Genomic DNA, 7,996 nt, shown 5'->3' with positions numbered 1-7,996 from the left:
AGTCATTCATTGAGAGAGGCAGAGGTGTTACAAGAACAATATACTTCTCTTGCATATCTTGATGAGATTCGGTTGCAAGCTTTACTATATCAAGAAGTAGCATTACCCGTGGGCTACTTTGGGGCCTTCATGCTAACACGTCCTATTTTAGCCGTTGATGGTTATTTTGGGTCATGAGTTAGGTAACCTATGAGCACCTTCTTACTTTATCATGGATGCATAAGATTATGTATCATCATATTTATCAGACACCCCCTGATGTTTATGAAGGGGTTTAGCTAGTAACCTGATGATGCACTTAGCATAGGGCCTAAGGAGCCCTCATCCTTAGCCCGTTTTGTGCTTTTTTAGAGTTATGTTAGGATCAAGGACTTGTTTCAATAGTATGATATTGAATGATAGTAAAGTGTTGTATTCCATAAGGACAAGAGGACCAGTCTCTTGGTTTTGAATTGTTATATTCTTTTAGGCCACAAAAGCTACATGATATTGTGGAATGTCTTGTGGATTTCGGGGAGCCAAAGGAGATATTGGCTGAAGGAAGTGACATTGAAGGTTTGCTCAAGATTGGTACAACTTACATCCCTTCCTAGTACGCCACTATAATGCAGTATTTACCTACATGAGGATTTGGGGTTCCTTTATCGAAATCTAAAAAGAGAAAAATTAAGCAACAAGTACTACACTTTTTGATTATAACGGGTGTTTTGTATCAGAGAGGAGTATATGATATCTATCACTGTTGTGTAGTACTTGATGAGGTATCTTTCATTCTTGAGTGTCATGATTCAGCATGTGGGGGACATTTTTTGAGATGGCTTATAGTCCAAAAGCTCTTTGGTTAGATATTAGTGGCTATCAATTTTCCAAGATAGTTTCAGTTAACCTAAGCGTTGTCATGTCTGCCAAAGACACGATGCGAGTGAGAATCATAAGCAGTCTAAAAACCCTATTTTTGTTACATTACCCTTTGATAAATTTGTGAGACTAATATATCCTTCATTAGCTATGCAAAAGAAGTATATTATTGTAGCAATTGACTACTTTACAAAGTTGTCTGAAGCTTGAGAAATGATGAAGGATAATGCTAAGGAGACAACCTATTTCATAATGGAGTAAATTGTTTGCCATTTTGCTCCACCGAAGGAAATTGTGTTTGATCGAGGGACACTTCTTGAACAAAGTTATCGTAGCCTTGACTGAAGCTTTGAAGATTAAGCACAACAAGACTACCCCGTATAATCCTCAAGCGAACTGAGAGTACAAATAAACACTTGGTTGGTGGAATCTTATCCAAGATCGTATCGTAAAGAAAGCGTGATTGGGATATAAAATTGTATGTGGTAGTGTGGGCTTATAACATGGCATTCAAGAGAGCTACATGACACACCCCATTGAAGCTAGTGTATGGGGAAGAGTGTGTTTTTCCATTGGAAATAGAGCTTCCCACTGTGTTTTGCTCTTATTCATTCGTTGAGAGAGGCAGAGGCATTACAAAAACGGTATACTTCTCTTGCACATCTTGATGAGATTCGGTTGCAGGCTTTACTATATCAAGAAGTAGGGAAGCGGAGAATGAAGACCCTCCATTGCCTTTAGGCTGAGACACACAAATTTGCGAGGTCTGTTGGTGTTGTATTATGATACTTGTCGTGAGCTATTCCCAGGTAAATTAGAACCCAAGTGGGATGGACCGTACAAGATTGTACATTCAGGAAAGAATGGATCTATACTGCTTCTAGAAAATTTGCAGGGGGTGGAGTTTAAGACTAAAGTTAATTTTAAAAAGTTAAAGCCTTAGTATGTGTAAAAGTTGATGTGGGGCTTGGTGCCTGTGCAAGTCCTTCAAGATTTAGCTTTGATTTCCAGGAGGCACCAAGACGATTAGATGGAAAAATAAATTCCTATCTAGAGAATTTGCATCTAGGACAACGTTACCACCAAGGTCTAGTGATCTTGTGGAGTAGAGGGTATTAGGTTATTGAGTGGCAAGACGGGTCTTTTGCATGGGAGATTAAGGTCTATTGCCACCATTGTTAGTGAATTCTGACTAGCATTCCTATCAAGTTCAACGAGGAAGGAGGGACTGTACCTATTATACATCCTCTCTCTCAGCTCAATTTTGATTATGAAGAGTACAAGTAAGCTAATTAATATAGTGTGGCCGATCACTGAAGACTGATCTATACTGTGTATTTTGATGGAGCTTCTAGAGGGCTTGCTAAACATGCGAGCATTGGTGTGGTCATTAGAGATCCCCAATGTCGGGTTGTCATGAAAATTAGAGTCTATTTATGACCCTCTTTTGCTAATAATATGGTAGAATACAAGGCCTTGATCATGGGGCTGCATATATCCCTATGTGGTGGTATCTGCCAATTATTGGTTAGAGGTGGCTCACAGTTACTAATCAATCAGCTAAGTGAGACCTATAGTTATGGGATTCCATTTTATGAAGATACCATTTGCAACCTTGAATATGTTCAATATATTTGAGACAGTGACCTGTCAGTTAGTTCCTCAACAATGGAATCACTTTGCAGATTCCTTGGCTAACTATGATGTGGTTGAGGATGTCTTTTTCAATTGTGGTGTAGGGGAGCTCTTACAAACTATCCCCTAATATTATCCCTAGACTACTTTGGGGCCTTCATGCCGACACATCCCTTTTTGGCCGCTGCTGAATATGGTTAGTTTGAGTCATGAGTCAGGAAGCCAGTGAGCACCTTCCTACTCTGTCAATTAGTTCCTCAACATTGGAATCGCTTAGAAGATTCTGTGGCTAAAGTATGCTTTTGTTGAGAATGTCTTTTTCAATTGTGGTTTAGGGGAGCTCTTACAACTACCCCTTAAGATTAGCCATGAGCTACTTTGGGGCCTTCATGGTGACACATCCTATTTTGGCCGTTGATTGTTAGTTTGGGTCATAAGTTAGGTAGCCAGTGAGGACCTTCTTACTTTATCATGGATGCATAATATTATGTATCATTACATTCGTCAGACATCCCTTCTTGTTTATGCTGGGGATTAGCTAGTAACCTAATGATGCACCCAACATAGGGCTTGAGGAGCCCTCATCCTTGGTCTGTTTTGTGCTTTATTAGAGTTATGTTAGGATCAAAGCCTTGTTTCAATAGTACGCTATTGAATGATAGTAAAGTGTTTAATTCCATAAGGCCAAGAGGGCTAGTCTATGGGTTCTTAATTGTTATATTCCTTTAGGCCAAAAGGACCATGTGCTTGTTTGGTGTGAGTACATTTAATGCTTTTCTGTTTGAGTGATTGCACTAGACATGTTTGAGGAAGAGTGCCTCGAGGAAGCCTTCACTTCACGAGAGCTTCTTGTTGCCATTCCAGGTGGTGTCGTCACCTTTCTGAGTTTTTTCCTTAAGCTGGTGATGTTATTTGTTTATGTGGGGGTTCTTTTCTTTTCTTTCTGGGGACCAATTATCAATGCATGAAGCCTTAGAGGTTGGTTAGGTATATTTGAGGGAGGTTTGAGAGGTTGTTTACCTTTTGTTAAGACAGTGTCAGGCATTAAAGACCTCTTTTCGAAGGAAGTCCTAGTGACCATGTCCTTCCTCCCTGTTAGAAAACTATTTTAGGAGCCCTTGCTATGGTGACAGAGTCACCAAAGCCTTCGAAGATAAAAAAGAAGAGTAAGGTTTGAATATACTACAAAGGTAAACAATACAAGGGTGTGTAAATAGGCGTTCTAATCCCTTAAAAAGAAAAGAAAAGAAAGAAAACTCATGAAAAGCAGACGATTATTACCTTTCAGAGGCTTGGTATGTTCTTGGAGACGATTCAAGATAGGACCAATGCCTTGTCTTCCTAAGGGTAGTAGGTAGCCAAAATAAAGTATAAGGAAGGTTGGAGTAAAAATAAAAGTAAGCAAAAAAGAAAAGGATTATGCACTGCCTCGCGAGAACTTGGTAGGTTTTAGATGCCAAGTTAGGCCTTCAGGCTAATGCCCTGTTCTCCTTTGGTCACTCTACGCTTAGCTCCCTCCTTTTTACATGCTTGAGTATGTAAAAATTTAAAAGACTAATGTATTTTTTTTCAAAAAAATTCATGACCAGGCTATAGGAGTCCTCGCCTAGTCAAAATTCCTAGTCTAGTTGTCCTAAGTTGATAGGTAGTTCAAACCACCACTAGGATTACCTCTTTGCTAGTTCTTTCAGCTAGTCCGTGTTTTTCAATGGTTGACACATGAATCAAAGTTGGATGGATCCTTAGTGACCGTGGATTTGCCATTCCCATGGAATGAATATATACTAAGAAAATAACTTTTTATAAGATTAATCACTTTGCACATGAAAACTAGTCATTTTTTGTAATTTTCTATAAATAAATGGAGAAAATTAAAGAAAAATGGAAAAAATCAAAATTTTTACATCATAAAAATAAATTAAAAAATGATTAATGCCTGTGATCATATAATGGAGCTGAAGCATAAGGTTTAGCCTCACTTAAGACCTATTGCTTTGTTAGAGTGAGTTTTTATCGCTTTCAATATAGATAAATAAATAATTAAACCATGCCTATACTTATCAACGCATACAAAAGTTTAAACAGTAGGAGGTAAGGGATTGTTGAGGGTTGAAATAGGTTAAATTTTGATGTTGAATGTTGCATATCATATATAGTTCATGGTTTTTTAAATTTAAAGAGATTAGTAGCACGAGGTAGCTCTGTGCTAGCCCTAAGCAACGAAGCACTATTGTGTGTAAAAGAAAAATCATGAAAAGAATTTCTTCGCACTTTAACTCTATTGATTTTCAATGAATATTTGTTTGAGCATGGTGGTCATATTCACATTTGTATTGATGAAACTCATGATATTGTATCATGGATGCATAGCACCTATTTGTATAAGTGAAGACCCGATGTTGAGACTGTGAAGTATCCCAACCCATAGGGCTAGATATTCAATTCCTTAGGGTTTATTTGATGAGATTTATCTATTGTATCCTAGATCATTTTATCAAAAGGGTGGACTTTTTTTTGAATTTATTTTATGTTCACGGCACATCTTTGGGCCAATCCCTAAGGTGTAGGAGAGCCATAGTGGAGTTGCAGTAATCAACTGAGACTGTGCTCCCTGTGTGTGTGATACGTGGTGCATAAAATGAATATATTTAGAGAGTCCTTTTGGGAAGTGGGGGAAATAATTAGTCATTGGATTGCGAAAAATGTACAAATGTAAAGTCCTAGACGATGCTCCTAGCCGCGAGGTTGTGTGGGGTGGTTTGAGGTGAGTGGTAATGAGGCCTAGGCTAGTGGCTTAGAGCTAGTGTCATGCCCATTTTAGGTCCCGACAACTAGCATTGTTATGTGATCTAGAACATGACATTTCTTCTCTTCACTATTGAAGCCCTTTTCTTTAATGTCCTCCTTACTTCTTAGAGTCCCCTAGGGTCTAATACTATACATGAACTACATGGGTGTAGCAGACAGAATCTAAGAAAGCAGTAGAGAATACAAAACATATGAGAGAAGAAAACTACTTTATATTCAAACAAACTGATATAAAAATGGCTCAATCCACCCATGTACTTTCATCGTGAAGCTTAGATGGCAATCCAGAGAGATGATATGCAAATAGATTAAGGCTAGCTAGAACAACTCTTATTGGGTGAAAGATAGATTAACCATGGCTTTGGAGGGGTCTTCTTTTTATAGCTGGAGAACGTAGTCTGATCTACCTATCCAACCTTTTTATGAACCTTTCCTAGTCCACTAGGGAGTTCTATCTTCTCTCGCCCTTCTTTGATTTCTTTCATCTCTCCTCTCTCTCTTTTATCTCTCCTCTGTCCTCTCTCTCTTTCATCCTCTTTCTTTTCTTAACTCTCTCTCTCCACCCACTACCCTCTCTTCTTTCTGTACTCTTTCTCTCTCTTCCATCTTCCTTCTTTTACCCTTTTATCTCTCCCATCTCTCCTCTCTCTCTCTTTTCCTTAAAAAGCTTCCATTTCTCTCTCTCTCTCTCTCTCTATGCCTACTACCCTCTCCTCTCTCTTGTCTTCCTTCCTCTCTCTCCCATCTTCCTTTCTCTATCCTTCCTCTCCCTTCTCTCTCTACACCCTCTTCCTCTCTTCTCTCTCTACCACTCTCTCTTCCATCTCTCTCTCTCTCTCTCTACATACACAGACACACACACACACTCTCTTCCTCTCTTCTCTCCATATCCTTTCTTTCTACCACAAATTTCTACCACAAATTTATGCTCTCTCTCCCTCTCTATGTCTCTCTCTCTCTCTCTATGTCTCTCTCTCCCTCTCTCTCTATTCTCTCTCCAAATTTGTGGTAGAAATTAACAAAACAAATAATAAATAAAAAATTTAAACCAACCAACCTTCTATTCTCTCTCCCTCTCTATGTATCTCTCTCTCTCTCTCTCTCTCTCTCTCTCTCTCTCTCCTATCTGCCCTCTTTCCTTTCATCATGTTTACAACAAACTTGGAATAACATTATTCTGGACTAAGCAAAAGCAAAGAAGAAAGAAGATATTTCCATTTTACCAAAGCAAAGAAGAATTTGATGGAAATAAAGAGAGAGAGAGAAGGTAATGCACTCACCTTCTTCAAATGGCATGGAGAAATGATGAGACAATAATGTGTTTTTTGGGTTTTTTTCCAAATTTTACTAGTACTGGTATGTGCATCACAAATTTTTTTGAAATTGTGTTGAAATGGGCATGATATATATTTTTAAAATGATGTCAAAATATGTGCTACTGTGTGCAATTGAAATATTTTTTAAATTATGATTAAATATGCACCAAAATATTTATCACAATGCATATCAACAAAACCTTTTCCCTTGAAATATTGGAGTTTTTCATCGGTATATCATTCATCCCTTGTGAAATATGCTGATTTTATACCTTACAACTATCTCGAGAGTTATCATGTCAAAAAACCCCCTTTATGTCTTGTGTTTCTTAAAATCAACAACCATTATCTACTATAATATCATTCCTTTGAGTATTTTGGAATCTTGGTTATAGAAAACTTTCCTAGAAGGGGTTAAATGCCCAACATAATCCTTTCCTAAAACTCATGCCTCATCTAAATTAATGTCAAGACCAATACAACCTTAAGATCAACAACAAATGCTGTAATGTTTCTTGAATGACCCTAGTAGTGCTTATCTTTGTGTTTTATAATAGTTGTCTAGCTAGCAAAAAGATCCTATCAATGGCCTTCGGTCAAGTTTTGGCCTATTTAGACAAAATTCAAACTCAAAGATGAGAAACATTCTCATGTTAGAAAATTTTTAAGCCCAAATTAAGTCATCACTAAGATTTTTCAAGACATCCAAAATAGCTTAAGAACTATTTTAAACACAATTTTGATACATGTTGTCATTATTGAAGCATACATCATATTTATTGAATGATATAGGGTCGAAACCACATAAGGATAGATCATATTCAATCTCAAGCAAATGAGAAATAAAATTTAAAACAAACTAAAAACAAAGCAACCTTCTATTCTCTGTCTTTGTGTCTCTCCTTCCTTTGTTTTTTTTCCTTTTATCTTGTGTTCTACAAATTTTAAACAAAATTATTTTGAACTAAGAAAGAAACAAAGCAAAGAAGAAAGCATATATTTCCATTTTATAAAATTAAGAAAGAAATAAAGGGAGAGAGAGAGAGAGAGAGAGAGAGAGAGAGAAGGTAATGCACTCACCTTCTTAAAATGGCATAAAGAAATGATGACAGAGCACTACACTTTCAAGTTTTTTTCCAAATTTTACTAGCATTGGTATGTGCATCAAAGTTTTTCAAAAATGTGTGTCAAAATGGGAGTGAGAAATATTTTTTAAATTATGTCAAAATATGTGTTCGTATATGCACCCAAAATAGTTTTCAAATAGCAAGTGAATATGCACCAAAAATTTTATCAAGAATTACCAATGCATATCAACTAAAATTTCTCCCTTAAAATGTTGGAGTTTTTCATCTGTATAGCACGAGGAAGCTCGATTA

The sequence above is a fragment of the Lygodium microphyllum genome, chromosome 5 (genome assembly GCF_053477565.2).
Source record: "Lygodium microphyllum isolate KBCC chromosome 5, Lygodium_microphyllum_v1.1.10, whole genome shotgun sequence".
Classification (NCBI taxonomy): Eukaryota; Viridiplantae; Streptophyta; class Polypodiopsida; order Schizaeales; family Lygodiaceae; genus Lygodium; species Lygodium microphyllum.
The sequence above is the reverse complement of the archived record's forward strand: the minus strand, read 5'-3'. Positions refer to the sequence as shown.